The sequence below is a fragment of the Camponotus vicinus genome, unplaced genomic scaffold (assembly GCF_025532165.1).
Source record: "Camponotus vicinus isolate PSW18456_S1 unplaced genomic scaffold, iyCamVici1.0 SCAF_2, whole genome shotgun sequence".
Lineage (NCBI taxonomy): Eukaryota > Metazoa > Arthropoda > Insecta > Hymenoptera > Formicidae > Camponotus > Camponotus vicinus.
The window spans coordinates 2,518,801-2,536,185 of record NW_028141956.1 but is presented as its reverse complement, the minus strand read 5'-3'; the positions used below and the strand labels follow the sequence as shown (position 1 = coordinate 2,536,185).

Sequence of the window (17,385 nt, the reverse complement as noted above, 5' to 3'; positions counted from 1 at the left end):
CTGATAACTAGCTTACAGCCAGGCTGCAGTATCTATTCTAAAGAGAATGTACAATAGCTGAGTGAATATAATCGCGTGCACTTACTATCAATTAGATGTGCATTAGCCGAGTTTGAAGGCCCATCTATATTTTTCAACGTAAGGGTGATGTATATTTCGGGATAATGCAGATCGGAAGCGATTGCGTATAAAATGATGTACATGTCGCAATTGTACGATAATTTCCAAGTTTCACCTTTTGAGGATTATCTACTTTTTCATCGCCATCGTCATATTTCTCAATGAACTTAAATTATTTTTAACGTTAAGGTCTCTCAATACAATAAATGACAATTAATCGAATAATCTCGATCAAATTGTTGGTAATATGCAAGCCTGGTATTATCGAAAACAATATATTGTCAAGCGTAATCAAGCTGCATTATAGAATATGGATAATTAATGACAAAATTAATATTAAATATTTTGTATCCATTTACAGGCATTCATTAAGATTAAATTTATCCGCATCATGTTGATGTTTCAGCTCTCTTTCAGGCATAAATAATGACAATAAATTGTAAATGAAATTTATATATTATATTTTCGTAACGCACAGAATCGAACAGGCATCGCGCAACAAGAATTATGTCGTATCATTGATGAAATAATATGGACGTAATTATTAAACAAAAGGTAAAATTTCGTGCATAAAACTTCCTCGACAGCCTAATTAGACATTCGAAAATTTACGTCCGGAATGCGAAATTTATTTATCGTGTCGGTGAAAGATGCATGTTTGAATCAGAACGTAAATATGTAAATCTGATAATTTATCCGGGCGACAGTACGAAAAATGGAAGCGACGAGAATGAAGAACAAAACAATTTGATGCGTCTATCATCATATTTTTAGTGACCCATTATAGCGTCACGTACCGATGTTTACCAGGTATATATAATGTTCATAGAAATTTACATGAACAAACTCCGAGGGACAGTGAAAAATTTTTTGAAACAATGTTATAAACGTTAAATGGGCAAGCGAATATATGCTTTTAATTAATGCCTTACATTCTGACGAGATTAAATATTTTTAATTCTTTTAATATTTTTATAGCGTATAATTTAAACTAATTTAATTTTATTCTCAAGGTATTTGATTATTTTTATATTAAGATGAAAAATATATTAGTATGTTATTAATATATTATTAAATATATTACATGTTTATTAAATATATTATAGAATATATTATAAAATATATTATATGTTCATTAAAATATATTAAATATATTATATATTTATTAATATGTTATTATATATGTATATTATATATAATTAAATATATTATTATACATATGTATTATATATTATTATGTATTTATATTTCCCTTCTCTCTTAAAATTTTTTTAAAAACCTCGAAATTATTTACAGAGAAAATTTCACTATCTGTTAATGACAAATCGAAAAATTTCTTGTAAATATGTAAAAACTATCTATAATATATGTGATAGTGATCGATATAATCAACTCTTTATTAAACCGAAGAGAGAGAACGTGCTGCGACACTTTTGGGATCTCTTTTATATTATCTAAAAATGGATATTAAAGTCTAAATAATAAGATATGATACAAACTCGATCTATTTTGTAAGCTCTCGTAGCGCCTGTATATTTACAGGATCGAAGTGTCCGTGTTCATTTACATACTTTGCGAGCGTCTGATCGAATTTCGTGAAAGTTTCAGCACGGGGCTACTGTATACGTGCATAAAGCTAGTCGTCGGATGCCTTCTGTTGTAATATGCACGTTGTAAGACCTCGATATCTGATATTAAAAGTGCTTCAGCGGATCCTTGCATTTAAAGTGGTGCGATGTCGCGCCACGAACTTCGATGTAACTGCTGCGTAAAGAAGTCCCATAAAGTTTGCGCACTCCCGTACGCTTTTATCGGCGGCAACTCCTTCGTCCTTTTTTTTCCTTTATTATTATTTTTTTTTTAGTTTATTATTTGAGAACTTTGTCTCTCCCAGTTCCTTCGGGCTTACGATATTACGTAGTGATCGCGGAAGTGTATATTGCGTGACGCAACTTTTTCATAGGCTATGAAAAATATTACGGTTTTAAAAAAAGACGCGAGAATGTGTACTTCGGTAAATCTGCTGATATACCAGCGTAGGAATTTGTAAAAGCGAATAATTTTTAAAGCGTAAACACAATAATTAGCGCAGAGAAGTAATTACACATTGGCAAAACTAGTTCTCTTCCAAGTGAGCTTACATTAAACGGTAATGTTTCCGTATTTCTCTAGAAATTGCTCTAATGCTCAACAATGTTTCGCTTCATTTCGCCAACACGATAGCTTTTATTTTCAATAAAATATATGCAGTAATATACTATAAAGTAATGTTAAAAATTTTTAAAGATTTTTTTGTAATATATGATAATCTGAACGTATTAAATTTTTTAATTTCTTTTAATTAAAGACTTACATTAACTTTATGACTATCTCACTCTGTTTTTGATTTTTAATTTGCTTAAATAGCGTTTTAAATTTGCGTATTTTTTAAAACAATTTTTGTTTAATGCTGTTGATGAAAGAGAGAAATTTTTTGGGGGTATTTTGTTTAAATCTTTTAAACTTTTAATTTAGAAAATTAAAGAATTGATTTATTTCTAAAACGCGAGGCACACACACATCATCCTTTATGTATAATAAATATGAAAAATATAATAAGTATAATAAGCTAAATAGCCACATATCTAGCATAATTATTTTACATAAATACAATTTTTTAGAAGGAATTATTTTCCTTTGTAAAATTCGTTTACACAATAGCATAAAAGTTTTGAATAGGACAGTCATGTAAATATAAATGAAAGCTACACTTTTTCTCTGATTTCTGAAACATACGACTCAAAGGTTATCTTGTGTCAGGAGTAAACTACTTCAGCTCTCCCTTTCTCCTTGTCGGAAGTTCCTTAGAGTGACGTAAACTTGTGGCATGCACGAGACAGATGTGAGTGGCGCGACTGATATCCCTCGAGAACAGCAGATATCAAATGAATACGACGACGATGTGCGGCACGTTGTCGTTGCCATTTCCGAAAGGACATTGGCAAAGGATATTGCGATATGTTGGGGATGTTTCCAACCGTATTTGCGTAGAAACACCGGCGGAACATTAACGCGAGGCCGCGATGCGCCTTTCACGAACGTTACTCGCATGCAAATAAATAAATGGTGGAATTGTCGAGCGCAACGCATACATGTATAAATTTGTATACATGTATGATATTTTGATTTAACTATCGTTGTTTTATGAATATTAAGCCATTATCAAAACAAGAATGAGAAAAAGAGAAAAGTCCAAGAGCTTATGGATATTTTCTCGAGTAAATACTAAAACGTGACATCGGACGTAACTACTTAAGCTTAGATTTTTATTAGTCCCATTTTTATATTCGAATCTCATCTCAAAAGTGAAATACTAATCAAGTAAAATATTCAGAATAAAGATTCATATCGAAATCATTTTATTGTACGTATAGATATTTAATCTTCTTTTTTTATTTTTAAAAATTTTTTTTAATTTATGTTATTTCGAAGAAATAACATAAATTTGAAGAAAACTTTTTTAGATATAAACTTTATTTAAAAAATGGAATAAATAAGGATCTCTCCAATTCTTCATAATTTAAATAATCTCTTGTAAAATCTTAAACACAGACAATAAAAATATTATCAAAATATTTTATATGTAATTATATACAAATATTAATTATTATAAAAATATCTAGTTTATAAATATTTTAAATATATTTTTAGATAAAATACAGAATACTTTATGTCATTATATTACATGATAATATAAAATAGATTATTATGGCTGATAAACAAGAGCAACAAAAATTTCACACATAACTAACAAATAAAATAAAATAAATTAATTATGAATTACGTATCTTACGGTTGCTCGATGTTTTTTTGGATTTCTTCTCATCTCCTTGTTTTTGTTGCTTCTTCACAGCATTCACATGACACTTGCAAAAACGCGATTAATTACGATCGCGTATATAAGGAAGACTATTTTTATAAGACAAATCACTATCAAAGGCTGCCAAGAGAAAACTCTTGATGGATAATGATAGGACACTTTTCTTAACATTCGAAAATTGGCAGAATAATAATAATCTTTTTGTTTTCCTGCGCGTCGATCTCTGTCTTTTTCTTCTCCTCGATCTTTACTTGTAATGAGGCGCACATCCTACTACGACGCATTAAAATACAATTCGAGTCTCGCCGCAAAAATGACAACAAGGTCATTGCGCGTCAACAATAGCGCGCTTTATGTTGCAAGGACGAGCACCGAGTAATCAATTCATTGACATCATGAAATATTTAACGCGCTATAAAACGCCAACAGAATAGACTTTTAAATTCCTTAAATTTAATTAATTATTTATAAACATTTATAATTAATGTACCAAGATTCTTCGAGACTTGAACAACTCTATCTTGTGTGATTCGTATATTACTGCGTATCCTCAATCCGCAAACAATTGGCAAATTACACATAAATCGGCGAAAAATTAAAAAAAAAACTACATGTTAAAAAAGTAATAATTGGCCATAAATAATGAAATTTGCAATAGTAATAAAAGAATAATTTATAGTTTCCCTCGTATAGGACCTTTTATCTGTTGGATTCGAGAGAGATTTTTGTTAAATGAATATATCGCAAAAGGCATTTATTTTATAGCACGTTAAATATTTCGTGACGTCGACAAATTAATCCCCGAAAGGTATTCAGATTTATCAACAATGTTCGGTGCTCGTGTTTTTGCGGCGTACAGCTCGCCATTGTTGACACGCAGTGGCCTTGTCATTCACACGGCAAGGCTCGAGCAAACAGGTAGCAGTGCACGATATTCCGTACACTGTCCTTCCCTGAAAAGTACGATGGCGATTAATTTTAACTAATATAGTTATACTATAATAATAACATAATAATAACATAATAATAAATGAGAAAATGTGATAGTAAATATTTTATAGCATTATATTACATTTTGCATAATAATACATTAGTTGTTTGTTTATTTGTTTATAAAGATACTTGATTACAGAAAAAAATTTTAAAATGCCATGATATTTAAAGTAGTGAAACTTTCTAAAGCTGGCTTTTAAATTCATGTAAACTATCATGGATGTGTAAATGTAAAATGGGTTAATTGAGCTTTCTTTGCTCTCTTGAAAACTCAAAAAGGATGCAAGTGCACTTCTCTCTTCGCTGTTGTTGTATCGCATTGCATCTTCTGTCACGACGTTTCCATTATGTATAGCGAAAATTCGCGGATGTCGCAATTCGCCGCATCTTCCGCGCTGATGCAGTCTCGTGCACACTCGCAAACGCACTTATACGCCTGTGTAATCCGCGATTCTGTAAGAGAAACATGGTAAGGAAGACATTCACACATACACAAGGGGAATGAGATTAAAGTCTTTATTACCGACTTTAATCTGCACATATCAAGCTCAATCGGAATTAAAAGCTGCAGAAACAAAAGCAAAAATAAGAAATAATATAATTGAAAATAATACAATTTCACGAATTAATGATGTAATCACATATAAAAAAGCTAATTTAAATTACGGTGATAATACAAATATATATTAACAAAATCACGAGTATGAAAGAGGTAAATTTGGAATTAAACTAAAAAATTAGTTCAAAAAGTAATAACAACTATTAACTGGCAAAATTGGCAAATAAAGTTCGAAGCGTAATAATTGGAACAAGAAAAAGAAGAAAAAGAATCTTTTTTTCCTTTACTTATTAATATAATTCAAAACATTTATTTATTAATATATTCCAAAATATTCAGTTTTGTTACAATACATACATTAAATATGAACGTTTGGGATCATTTTTTGTTTTAATGTGTCACTATTAATGTTAAAGAATATGGAATAATAATACATAAATTTGTATTATATTATAATATATTAATTTATATATTAATTATATATTTCAGAATCGATATACGCAAAACCAAGCAGAGAAACTACAATGCAACACTCCGCATTAATTTGATGAGCACATCCCCCAAACAGTTCTAATCGTTATGAAGTGTTGTCAATTCGTATGGTATTCAAACATGATAAGCTTCGATACATCCGTATACCAGAACTCACACTGAGTCTGTACAAATTAACTGATGAGTATAAAATGCCATTGTGTATACATACACATATATTCTTTGATTGGATATGAAATGTTACAAATTTGGACATAAAAAAAAGCGAAGCATATTATTTTTTAATATTAATATTAAAATGATATAAAATAAATATAATATAAATTAATTAATTAATATAACGAATTTAATATTAATAAATGAATGAATTTAATATTAATAATATATCGAATTATCCCTGGATTCAGAAGAATATATACAGGGTGTCCCAGGTATCTTCCGTCCAAAAAAAAAGGCAGATTCTCTGGCCAATTTAAAAACGATTTTTCCTCAGCGAAAATGTCGCGGCACTAATAGTTTTCGAGTTATAAACGATTGAAAATAAAGGGTTTTTCGCAAACTAAGGCTTATGGGAATAAAATATTAATAAAGTCACATTCTTTAGTTAATGTTAGGCAGAGTTTACTTTAATAGAATTTTAATTTAAGGCTTAGTTAGAAAGATACATGATGACAAAAATTGGGAATATGCAAAAAATAATGATCTCCCTCGACATTTTCGCTGAGGAAAAATCGTTTTTAAATTGGCCAGAGAATCTGCCTTTAAAATATCAAGTGGTAGTTTCGGGACACCCTGTATACATATACATATATAGATATATATATGTTTATATATGCGTAATTTTGCTATATATAAAACTACGGAAGACGCAGAGAAAGAAGAAATGGACAAAGTGCGAGGACGAGAAAGGAGGAGAAGTGCTAGGCAGACGCCGATTGCAGTATAGGAATTGGCGCGCCAAGCACATTACCAGAAGAAGATGTTCAGAGATTGTGCCCTCGAGCGCGACGTATTCGGGTCACTGGTACGTTCCCTTCGCCCATCCACCTTCGTCTTTCCCTCCTTCCCTTCCTCCCCTTATCCTCTAATCCCGAGGGCTGTTCTGTTCCCTTGTCTACCACCCTGTCATCTGATCATCTCCCGTGAACTGTCATCTTCTTCGCCGTCGCTTTCCTCTTCTCGTCTTAGTTTCAATCGGAACGTCATATCAGTCGCACGAAGAAAGCGGCAAAGAATATCGGCATACGTGTGTTTTGTCAATCAGGACTGTTTTCAAAGAGTTTAAAAAGGGACGTTCGCAGGTGCGAACGATAAAAGCTGGATTTATCGATTATTTCCACCTCTTTGCTTCAATCCCGTTATTTGGTGTGCCAACATTTTAAGTCTTGCGTTATACATTTAGAAAAAACACTTAATTATCTGGAAAGTTTGCATTGAAAGATATTTAAATATAAAAATTTCTCTCTTATACTCTGTCATTACACATTTTAATCGAAAGAATATATTTTTATTAACAATGCATATATATATATTGACGATAAAAAAATATAGAAAAGATTTGCGCTTTATTAAAAATAAATGTCGTTTTACTTTTCTACTTCTAAATATATTAATTAATGGAATAATTTTAAATTGCATAGAAAAAAATAAATACACACATACACATACATTATATACATGTTACATTTATATATGTATACATATATATATATATATATATATATATATATATATATATATATATATATACAATGTGTCTTTATATATTAAAGCGAAAATAATTTACACAGGTAATTAATGAAAAAATAATCTAGTTGAAAATTCAATCCTTGTTTAACGATTATTTTCTCGGGTGTTAAATATTTCTGGAATTTTTTCAGTCTTTTTTTTTTGCGCGCTTCTTATCCTATCACACAATACATATTTGATCTTTCGGACTAAAACTTCTTACTGTCACGGAATTGAATTCTTGCGAGCGCGAGCAAATTCTTCCACTCACGGGAATTATTCGCTTCAGAGTTTCCGTCACAAATATGAAACGTTAATTTCCTCTGGAAACAATTCATTGACTACATAATTTTTTCCGCCTATCCGATTAAATTTGCGTCGTATCTTACTATCGAGACATCGTTTGACGTTTCGGGAGCACGCTATTGACTTTTGTGTCTCTTTAACGTCCCTAAAACGAGCAATATCAGGAAGACTCGAGGATACCCCGTTTTTTCGATACGTCGGTCCAACTATTTCAGTAGCTTGCCATGGCTTTGTTCCGCCCGTCGATTCTCTCGCGAAGTGGTGACCTCGATCTCTTAAATAAAGGCTCATTATCGAGAAAAGGATTGTTTCGTTGTCATTACCTCGTTGTCGTTGTCATTGCGGTCACCTTTAACGGACCATTTGATATCAATCGATGAATTTATAGACCGCATCCAAGACTAACTTCACGAAATTGAAATCTTATAATCTGTTTAATATTTATTAATTGATATAAAATTGAAATATTATTAATATGTACGATCGTTCAAAAGTCGATTATCGAATTAAGCGAGAAATAGAATTCAAATTATATTTCACAATCAGGCAAACTTTATCTGACAAACTAATCTCTTAATTAAATCGCGATTAAAAATATAAATTATAAATATCGAATTGTATGACTTAAGATTCATCGAATAATCATCTTATAACTAAGTCAGCTAAATTTTTCAGCAGAAATGCTAAATAAATATATTAAATGCTAAATACATTAAATGATAAATACATTAAATGCTAAATAAATTAATGTTTTTAATATTCTATATTCTCTTATAATGTCTATTTGTATGAATCGTTCAAGTTGATAATCATAAGAATGTACAGATTTAACAAATTATTAAAACCATTTTTCTAAAGCCGAAAATAATTGTAAGATAATAAAAAAATGGGGAATACTTTTCGCACCTAAGTTTTAAAATTGCTGCAGCAAAAGTCGATAACGAATAATTTGTTAAATGCCGCTGAAGCGAACTTATGGTAAAGTTCGCTGGTAATTCCGTCATTTAGGATAAAGGAAAGTCGAACTCGTGTGCCAGAAGCATCGGCGAGCGCTTAAATGTGCTACATGCTTTTGCACACGTGTCTCGAACAATATGTAACTAGTTGCACTTACATGGGAGACTTTCTAATGACAGGAAAACTTCACTTGAGTAAGCAGTTAGAGATTTAACCAAAATGTCACGAAAACTACATAGCGAATATGTCAACGTGACGATAGGAGCGGTTATGCATTTCGCAGAAATGATTAAATGGCTTTATAACTTTCAAGACCAGTTATGAAGTTACATATAATCTACGCGAATCCTCTCGAGACATCGATTACCTATCTCTTTGAGGATAGTATGAGTGTGTTATGTATTTATAAACCTTTTTTCATTAAACGCACACTTATTGAATGGCAGAATGCGCGTAACTTCGCGTTAAATAAAAACTAACTGTGCCTGAGAGAGAAAGAGAGAGAGAGAGAAAGTTTGGCAAATAATATTTTATTGCATTTTATTTGATTCAATTGGAAATTGCTTGTGATTAAAAATTTTGAAAAATATATAATACAACATTTAATACGGCGATGCGTGAAAATATTTCGAATGAGAATCAGAAATATCTGTCAAACACAAAATTTGTATATCTTTTAAACGCCGCATTAATATAAAATTAATCACTTTATTAATGAACGCATTCCATTTCATCATATATGAATATTAGGATCTCAAGCGGTCGACTCGAAATTAACAAAGCAAAGCAAGCGAAAATCCCGCTAATAGCTTGGGAAATTATTCCATCCAGAAACTCGATTTTACCGCTCGAGCGAATCTCTGCTCCTCCTCCCTCGTCCTCCTTCCCTCCTCTATCGTTACCCCCGCAGAACGCATACAAAACGTGCGTCCTGCTATGACAGGCCGCAGCACGCAGCTTTTTTTCGTCAATAGAGAAATTGTTTTTCTGTTCCGTTAAAAAAAATGGAAGCACACGCTATTTTTTTCCGTTGCCTCTGCCGTACGTTTTAGCCTGGGAATTTTATGGCGCTCATCCCCTCAAATACTGGGAATATAGGAAATTTAAGCTCCAACGTACATCTAACAACGCGCGCTGAACGCGATTGTAAAATTTGTCCGAGCCAACTAGGCCCTTTCCCTTTCTCATAGTTGAATAATTAAAAGATTATATACTCTTATTATTCGGATTTAATCTTCATATAGCTTTGTGCGACAAAAAAATGAAAGATCTTATCTTTCTCGTCCTGCTGGATTAAACTTCACGTTCGTAATTACTTGTAAAAATGGCAGCTGCCTGTGCTCGCGCTGAGAATTAAATCAGACGTCGCTCGTCTCTCTGAGGATACCTTGGTTGAAATTATACGCGGTTAGAAATACGGGGGAGAAGCGCACTCCTCGTGGTATTAAACATTTTTACACGGAAAGTAATATTGCACTTCGCTCCCCCAAGAGCATCGTACAGTTGTAATATCAATTTAAAATTAGATACCATGTATTTCTATTGTGAGTTTAACTCTGGTGCTGCTTGTTAAGTATGCATTGTCGTAAGCTGCTTTCAGAAGATGTGACATCATGCACACCGATCTCCGCGAATACATTGGCTAACGTATTAGACTAATGTAAACATGTAGGTTGATACGATCAATATTTCACATAATATGCTCAGCATTTACTATGCGAAAAAAAAAACAGGTCTATATTTAGCGAAAATATTCATCAATCTTGAGAGAACAAAAAGGAAGTAATTGTGTCGCAATTTTTTCCTATAAATTATTTGTTTTTTCTTATTATTTCGATTATCTTTTTGAATAATTTTCATTTTATTTATTCATTTATGTATTTTCCCTCTATCGAAAATTGAAGTAATTAATTAGTATTGATTTATTTACAAAACTATTACAAACAATGAATTTAATTGCAAACCTTGCACAATACTTACTCACTTATCTAAATGGCACCTGCATTAAAATGCCAACGTGTTGGCAACAGTAGATCATGTCGATTACTTCCTTTGACGTTTTGAAAAAAAATTGCTATTATAGCGAACGTTGTATGTGTCTAAGGTTAACATTGGCATATAAAATTTCTACATGCGCAATATGATAAACATGACATTTAACGGATGTTAGCGCATATGCGCATGTCATGTCATCTTGGACTGGCTTAAGGATACATGCTAAATGCCATGTGCACATTTTAGCTCGTATCTAAATGCGTGGGATTAACTCCAGCGGACATACGGAGATGTATGCGCATGTAAATGTTGCACCGCGAGTAGTAATGAGGTATGTAAAGCGAATTTCAGAGAAAGTGTTTGAAATCGCTATCAAACGGAAGTCTATCTGTCAAAGATAGACTAAGATACAATTTTTCTCTATCTTATATGATTACTTCACTTAATTTTGCAGCGTATATGTTATTGCACGTTCTTTTACAAAAATTTTCGTATTTTGATTAATTGCCAATGACATGTGTTTTAAAAAAAAAATTTAATTCCATTTTTATTCGCAACAAACACGATATTAAAATTTGTAAAAAGTGCGAACATTTTATTAAATTTTTGCTAAGGGGAATAATTGATTACGGATTGGACAGAGTTTTCGATATTAAAGTTTCATCCGATGGTGATTGGGCGCCAATCATGGTGCAGTTCGATCATTGCACAGAGAGAATCCATTTTTGCTGGTTTAAATTAAATGCCTTACTCTGACGTGAAATTGAATACTCTTGTTTCGATATCCGTCGTGACATAGTCTAATTCGATAAATTTTACAAAACAAAGATTGTCACGTGTACTTTTGCGATGGAGTGACCAGATTTGTCTCGGTCGCTTAACCATGTGAAAGATAATCATGTGAAATGGCGGATTTAATTTCTCGCGTCGCGCGCGAAATAAATAACGAAAAATTATGGCATTTGACGTGTAACGAACGCCGAACTTTTCTCTTATCGGAATATTTTCTTACCGGCGACAATAAAGTCTAGAAAATTGAATTCACGACAATGTCGCGGTCGAACGCGCGTGCGATACTTTATGTATTCGTGGTTGTGTCTTGTGACACCTTAATTGCTACGATAAAATGAACGGTAAAGTATAATTGCTCATAAACATGACATAAAAACGAGATTGACTCGTCATTTTATTGCTGTAAGTCTCCGCAATGCGTTGAAGAAAGTTATACCGACGACACTGTATTTGCGATGAACTCATGACTTTCGCTTTCCCTTTAATTATATGTTTTAATGCGATTCGCCATTGATAAGGATCCGAAAGGGATCGAAACTGTTTGGAGATATATGACAATCGTTTGAAGGTATACGACATTTATCTTTATCGAAATAAATAAATTCTTTTTATCACGCACTTACTGCGTCCAAGTTTTAATTGGCTTTTCTTTTTTATCATTAAAGTTTGATCTTAATTGTGTACTTCTCTCATGTTGTACATTGAAACAAAGTAAGAACAGTGGATTATAATATTAGCAAAATAATAATCAATTAATCAATCTGATGTGTGGTGTTTTATTTTTCTTTTCAAACATTTCCAGTACTTTGTACTGTACATATGTATAATTTTGTACTAAACATTTTTGTGCTGCATATACAGAGTGTCCCAGGTATCTTCCGTCCAAAAAAAAAGGCAGATTCTCTGGCCAATTTAAAAACGATTTTTCCTCAGCGAAAATGTCGAGGGAGATCATTATTTTTTGCATATTCCCAATTTTTGTCATCATGTATCTTTCTAACTAAGCCTTAAATTAAAATTCTATTAAAGTAAACTCTACCTAAAATTAACTAAAGAATGTGACTTTATTAATATTTTATTCCCATAAGCCTTAGTTTGCGAAAAACCCTTTATTTTCAATCGTTTATAACTCAAAAACTATTAGTGCCGCGACATTTTCGCTGAGGAAAAATCGTTTTTAAATTGGCCAGAGAATCTGCCTTTTTTTTGGACGGAAGATACCTGGGACACCCCATATATACAGGGTGTTTCTAAAACTATATCGGAGATTTTAAGGACGTATTCTAGGGGTCAAAATAAGAAAAAAAGTTCATATAAACATGGGTCCAAAAATGCTTTTCCTCCGAGTTATAGCCCCCTAAAGTTGAGGGAAAAGATCGAAAAATGTATTGTAACTCTCGGAAACTTTTTCATAGAACGTTAAAGTTTTGCACAGAGAAAGATAGGCATGTATGTGGGAGGAGGTCGGACGTGTCTTTACGCCCATTTGATCAACGAGCGACAGAATCCATCCGTGGCAACGGCATTGACGCATATCCTGTGGAGAGAGCATTCACACACTTTTCAGCCTAACGAATAATTATTGTAATAATTAAAGTTTTGCGTAATAATTAATAATGAGCTTTATTTTTATGTGGTTTTGACAATTTGACCCGATTTTGAAGAAGAGATATGGGGGGGGGGGTGCTAACTTTCAAAGCATTTTTGTACCCATGTTTATATGAACTTTTTTTCTTATTTTAACCCCTAGAATACGCCCTTAAAATCTCCGACATAGTTTTAGAAACACCCTGTATATACTGGAAATGTTTGAAAAGAAAAATAAAATACCACACATCAGAGTTAATTGATTGATTATTATTGTTTTCTTCTTTTAGCCGAAAAATAACTGCATGTATATATATTACTTTCTTCATATTAAGCGTTTAATCATAATAAAATATATAGATTAATTATACGTATAATTATACGTAAATGTAAAAAATGTAAAAAAAATCTTTTTTTAATAGAAAACAAATGTTAATAAAACATGTACATTTCATTGAAACAAAAAACAAATTTGGATTTTTTTCATTATTTTTCTAATATAATATTATTTTTCTTTATATTTTTTTGTTAATGTAATAAATAAAATAAATTCTCATATTTTTAATTTGTCTTTTTTTGAAAATAATTTTAAAGAAGTATTAATGAGACTTTTGCGGCAAATTACATCAAAATATAATATGATTTATATCATTTTCAGTTAGAGGCATAACAAAAAATTTTTTATTATGCATCTAATTAAAAATTACCAGAATTATGGCGTGTTTTATATCATTTTAATATTATAGAAATCTTATTAATTCATTAAAATTATTTTTCAAAAAAAGAATAAGTTAAAGAACTTTATTTATTTTATTGTAAAATGGTGATTGAAGTACATTTTTAAAAATTACATACAAATATATTTTTATATCTATAATAAAGACAATTCATTCAAATTCAATTTTGATTTGTTTTTGAAAAATTTACCTAATTAAAAATAATAATTCTATAGCCAACTAGAATGCAATCTACATTTAAAAAGAGTGATGGTTAGTTCAATCATTTAAAAAAATAAAAAAATGATAAAAAATCAACATGCAATAATCAATATAAAATCATGTTAAAAATACGAAAAAACAAAATTTTAAATAAAACCAGACTTGATGTTTTTAAAGAGAGAATCATATTAAAAAAAAACATTACCTTCTTTCTTTACATTCTAATTATATATGAAAATGAATGCAAAATTCAGTAAAAGTACGTTAAAATTAGAGTTAAAATTATTATAATTAGTAAGTTAAAATTAAAAAAAAATACACAATGCAAACACATAATACAAATCTAAAAAAAAGTTTTTTCATCACTTTAATAAATTTAATGTTATAATTAAATTTATTAAAGCATTATCTTCTTTGATCTTCCACAACGAGAAGAAGATTCAAGAAAAAATACATAACTCCTATTACACGCGATAAAATGTAATCAATTTAATTAATTTCGTAAGTCATGTTCTTAGACGAGATATATCACGATAAAATTAATAAAACTTATTAGGGACGAACGAATAATTTTACAAAATCGCGTGGTGTATCAGTGCACGTTTATAGCGCCGCGAATAAAGTTTCGAAGTTGAATTTAGCGACTCGGCGGTTCGTATCGTGCGAAACACCGCCGCAATCGCGAAACATGAGTCCAGCAGTTAGTCACTGCTAGCGGTTAACAATCGGATCGCAAAGTTCCCACGGTACTGCAGCGTGTCATGGCGAAGCGAGACGCAAAGCCATCGCAGATCAATTCGTGCGTGGCGGCGTCGAATAAAATTTCTTCACTCTCGTTGTCGCACTCGTTTATTCGAATTGGTGCGTGCGCGCGAATCGGCAAAACTGCAGTTTTACATTTTTGCATTTTATTTTTTACTTTTTTTTCAGCTAGATTAGGTTCGCGGAGGAAACGGGGAAGGGTGGAGACTTCCGGAAAATTGCCGTATATATATTTTCATTAGCTGGTGAGCTTAAAATAAATCACGACGTATATACATGTTTGACGTATGTCGCAGTTTATATATGAGAATCGTTACGTTGAATATTTAATTTTTAAATAACATTGTATGATGAGTTATTTCTTTATTTTTACAGCGCGCAGTGCAATTATAATTTTGCTGAATAAGAAATATATACGCGACAAGATATATAAAAACATATATCAAAGTAAACGCAAACCCACCCTGATGAATGAAAAATCAATAAGCTCGTATTTATTTCAGCATTGCTTGCTAATTAAGCGATTGTATAATTAAATATTGCATTATTTATTAAAAGACTAAAATGTGATAATTATACAAAGGATATTATTAAAGGGGAAGAAACACCTGTACATTTCTATCGGTATTAATATTCAAAAAATTTCATCCCACATATCCCGTTCTATGTTCTATGTTCTCAATCTTTTTATTAATGCATGGAAGCATCCATCAAAATTTCTTGCCAATTTATCATGTAATACTATTCTGAATCTCTCTTAAACAAAAGCCGTTTAATCGCATTTGAATTGACGCAGATGGCGAGGACATTGAGTTTCGTATCGTCCGAAACGAAACTGTGGAAGTTGTCCTATAAATTGTGCATTTCCATTTCACAAGTTTTCCTGCCGATTTTCTTCATAACACCAATTTAATTGGATATGTCACATAGTTTTCGCCGTTATTTATATTTCTATTATTTATATCCGAGATATGATATATGAGTATTTTTTGTTAAATAAATACTTGTAATACTTGGCATCAAGATTTCGTGATAACAAAATATACTAAAAATTTCTTACAAAATAAAATACATATATTTGTCAGCGTGTGATCTCTTAAATATTCGATGATAAATTCTTAGTCGTAGTTCTTTGAGAAAATGCGCTTTTCCATGGAACATTGGCCGTTTAAGATCACCACAATCCAATGCGGCAAGAGACAGTTACTCGAAATCTGTTGGCAAAGTTCTCGCCGTGTGCAGTGTCGCATCAAACCCCTAGGCGGATTAATTTAAGGGGCAAATAAATCATGACGCTATCTCGGTAGCTACGGCAAAAACATTTATCTTCCGACCACCGCAGAGGTAAGCGCGAATGCGTACACACTCGGCTCGATCACTAACCAGAGTCGCTATAATGACGTGAATTGCGTGCGTCTAATACAGTATGATACGAAAAGTAATATTAATTATTTATTAAGAACAGTTTATTATTTATTTTATTTATTACTTACTACTTATTATTTATTATTTATTATTTATTATTTATTATTTATTATTTATTATTTATTATTTATTATTTATTAAAAGTAATATTTATTTTTTATTACATATGAATTATTTATCTTATATGTATATGATTTAATTTAAATGTTTAATTTAGGATGTTGTGTCCTAAATTGGACATCAAAATTAAATAGTTATATGTAAATTAAATAATTTATGTGTACTATAAAAAATATTAAATTAAATTAATTTTCATAAATATCGGTAATTATAATATCGCTCTTATTTTCAAAAGTGCATAAAAAGTTTTTCAACATTGAGAATCTGTTTTCAAAAATGTATTAAATTTCTTTTGTTAAAGGAAGGACTATTATTTTTCGCAAGATATACCGTTTCGAATGAACTCGAAAAAGCAATGAATAATGATGAACTTGATGTCATAGCTACTCTCTTGAAATAGCTGTTATACTTTAATTTTTCCACGAAAACATCGTTTTAACATCGTAGGATTTAATCTTTAATTGCAGATTTATCGATAAAATGTTTTTATTGCAATATAATTTTAATAACGTACGGCTATTTTTTCACAATTATCTATTTCGTTAACAATTTTGATAAAAGCAGGACGCGTGCGGCAACGCTGATACCAATTGTAACATTGTATCTCGCTGGTATAAGTATCAATTTGTTACAACCATGTACTGCTCGTGACGTACCAGACAAGACCGGCGGGTGAAGGCATGGTTAATGGAAACAATATTCCGCATCGTCAGTTTTGCCTTTTTTTCGCAGCATAACGTAATCCGTACACA

The 17,385-nt window shown here is 31.3% G+C and overlaps 1 long non-coding RNA gene across 2 annotated transcripts; it reads right to left on the bottom strand.

The window, feature by feature from the left end:
* Positions 1-7,790: 7,790 nt before the first annotated feature.
* On the bottom strand, positions 7,791-9,343 carry LOC145967298 (uncharacterized). 2 transcript variants are annotated; one of them, XR_014437334.1, is made up of 3 exons: positions 9,172-9,343; positions 8,141-8,487; positions 7,791-8,092 (listed from the first exon to the last, which is right to left on the bottom strand). It is a non-coding gene; the product is annotated as an uncharacterized LOC145967298 (long non-coding RNA). The 2 variants fall into 2 exon arrangements; XR_014437333.1 differs by having other exon boundaries at positions 7,791-8,074.
* Between the last annotated feature and the right edge of the window lie 8,042 nt (positions 9,344-17,385).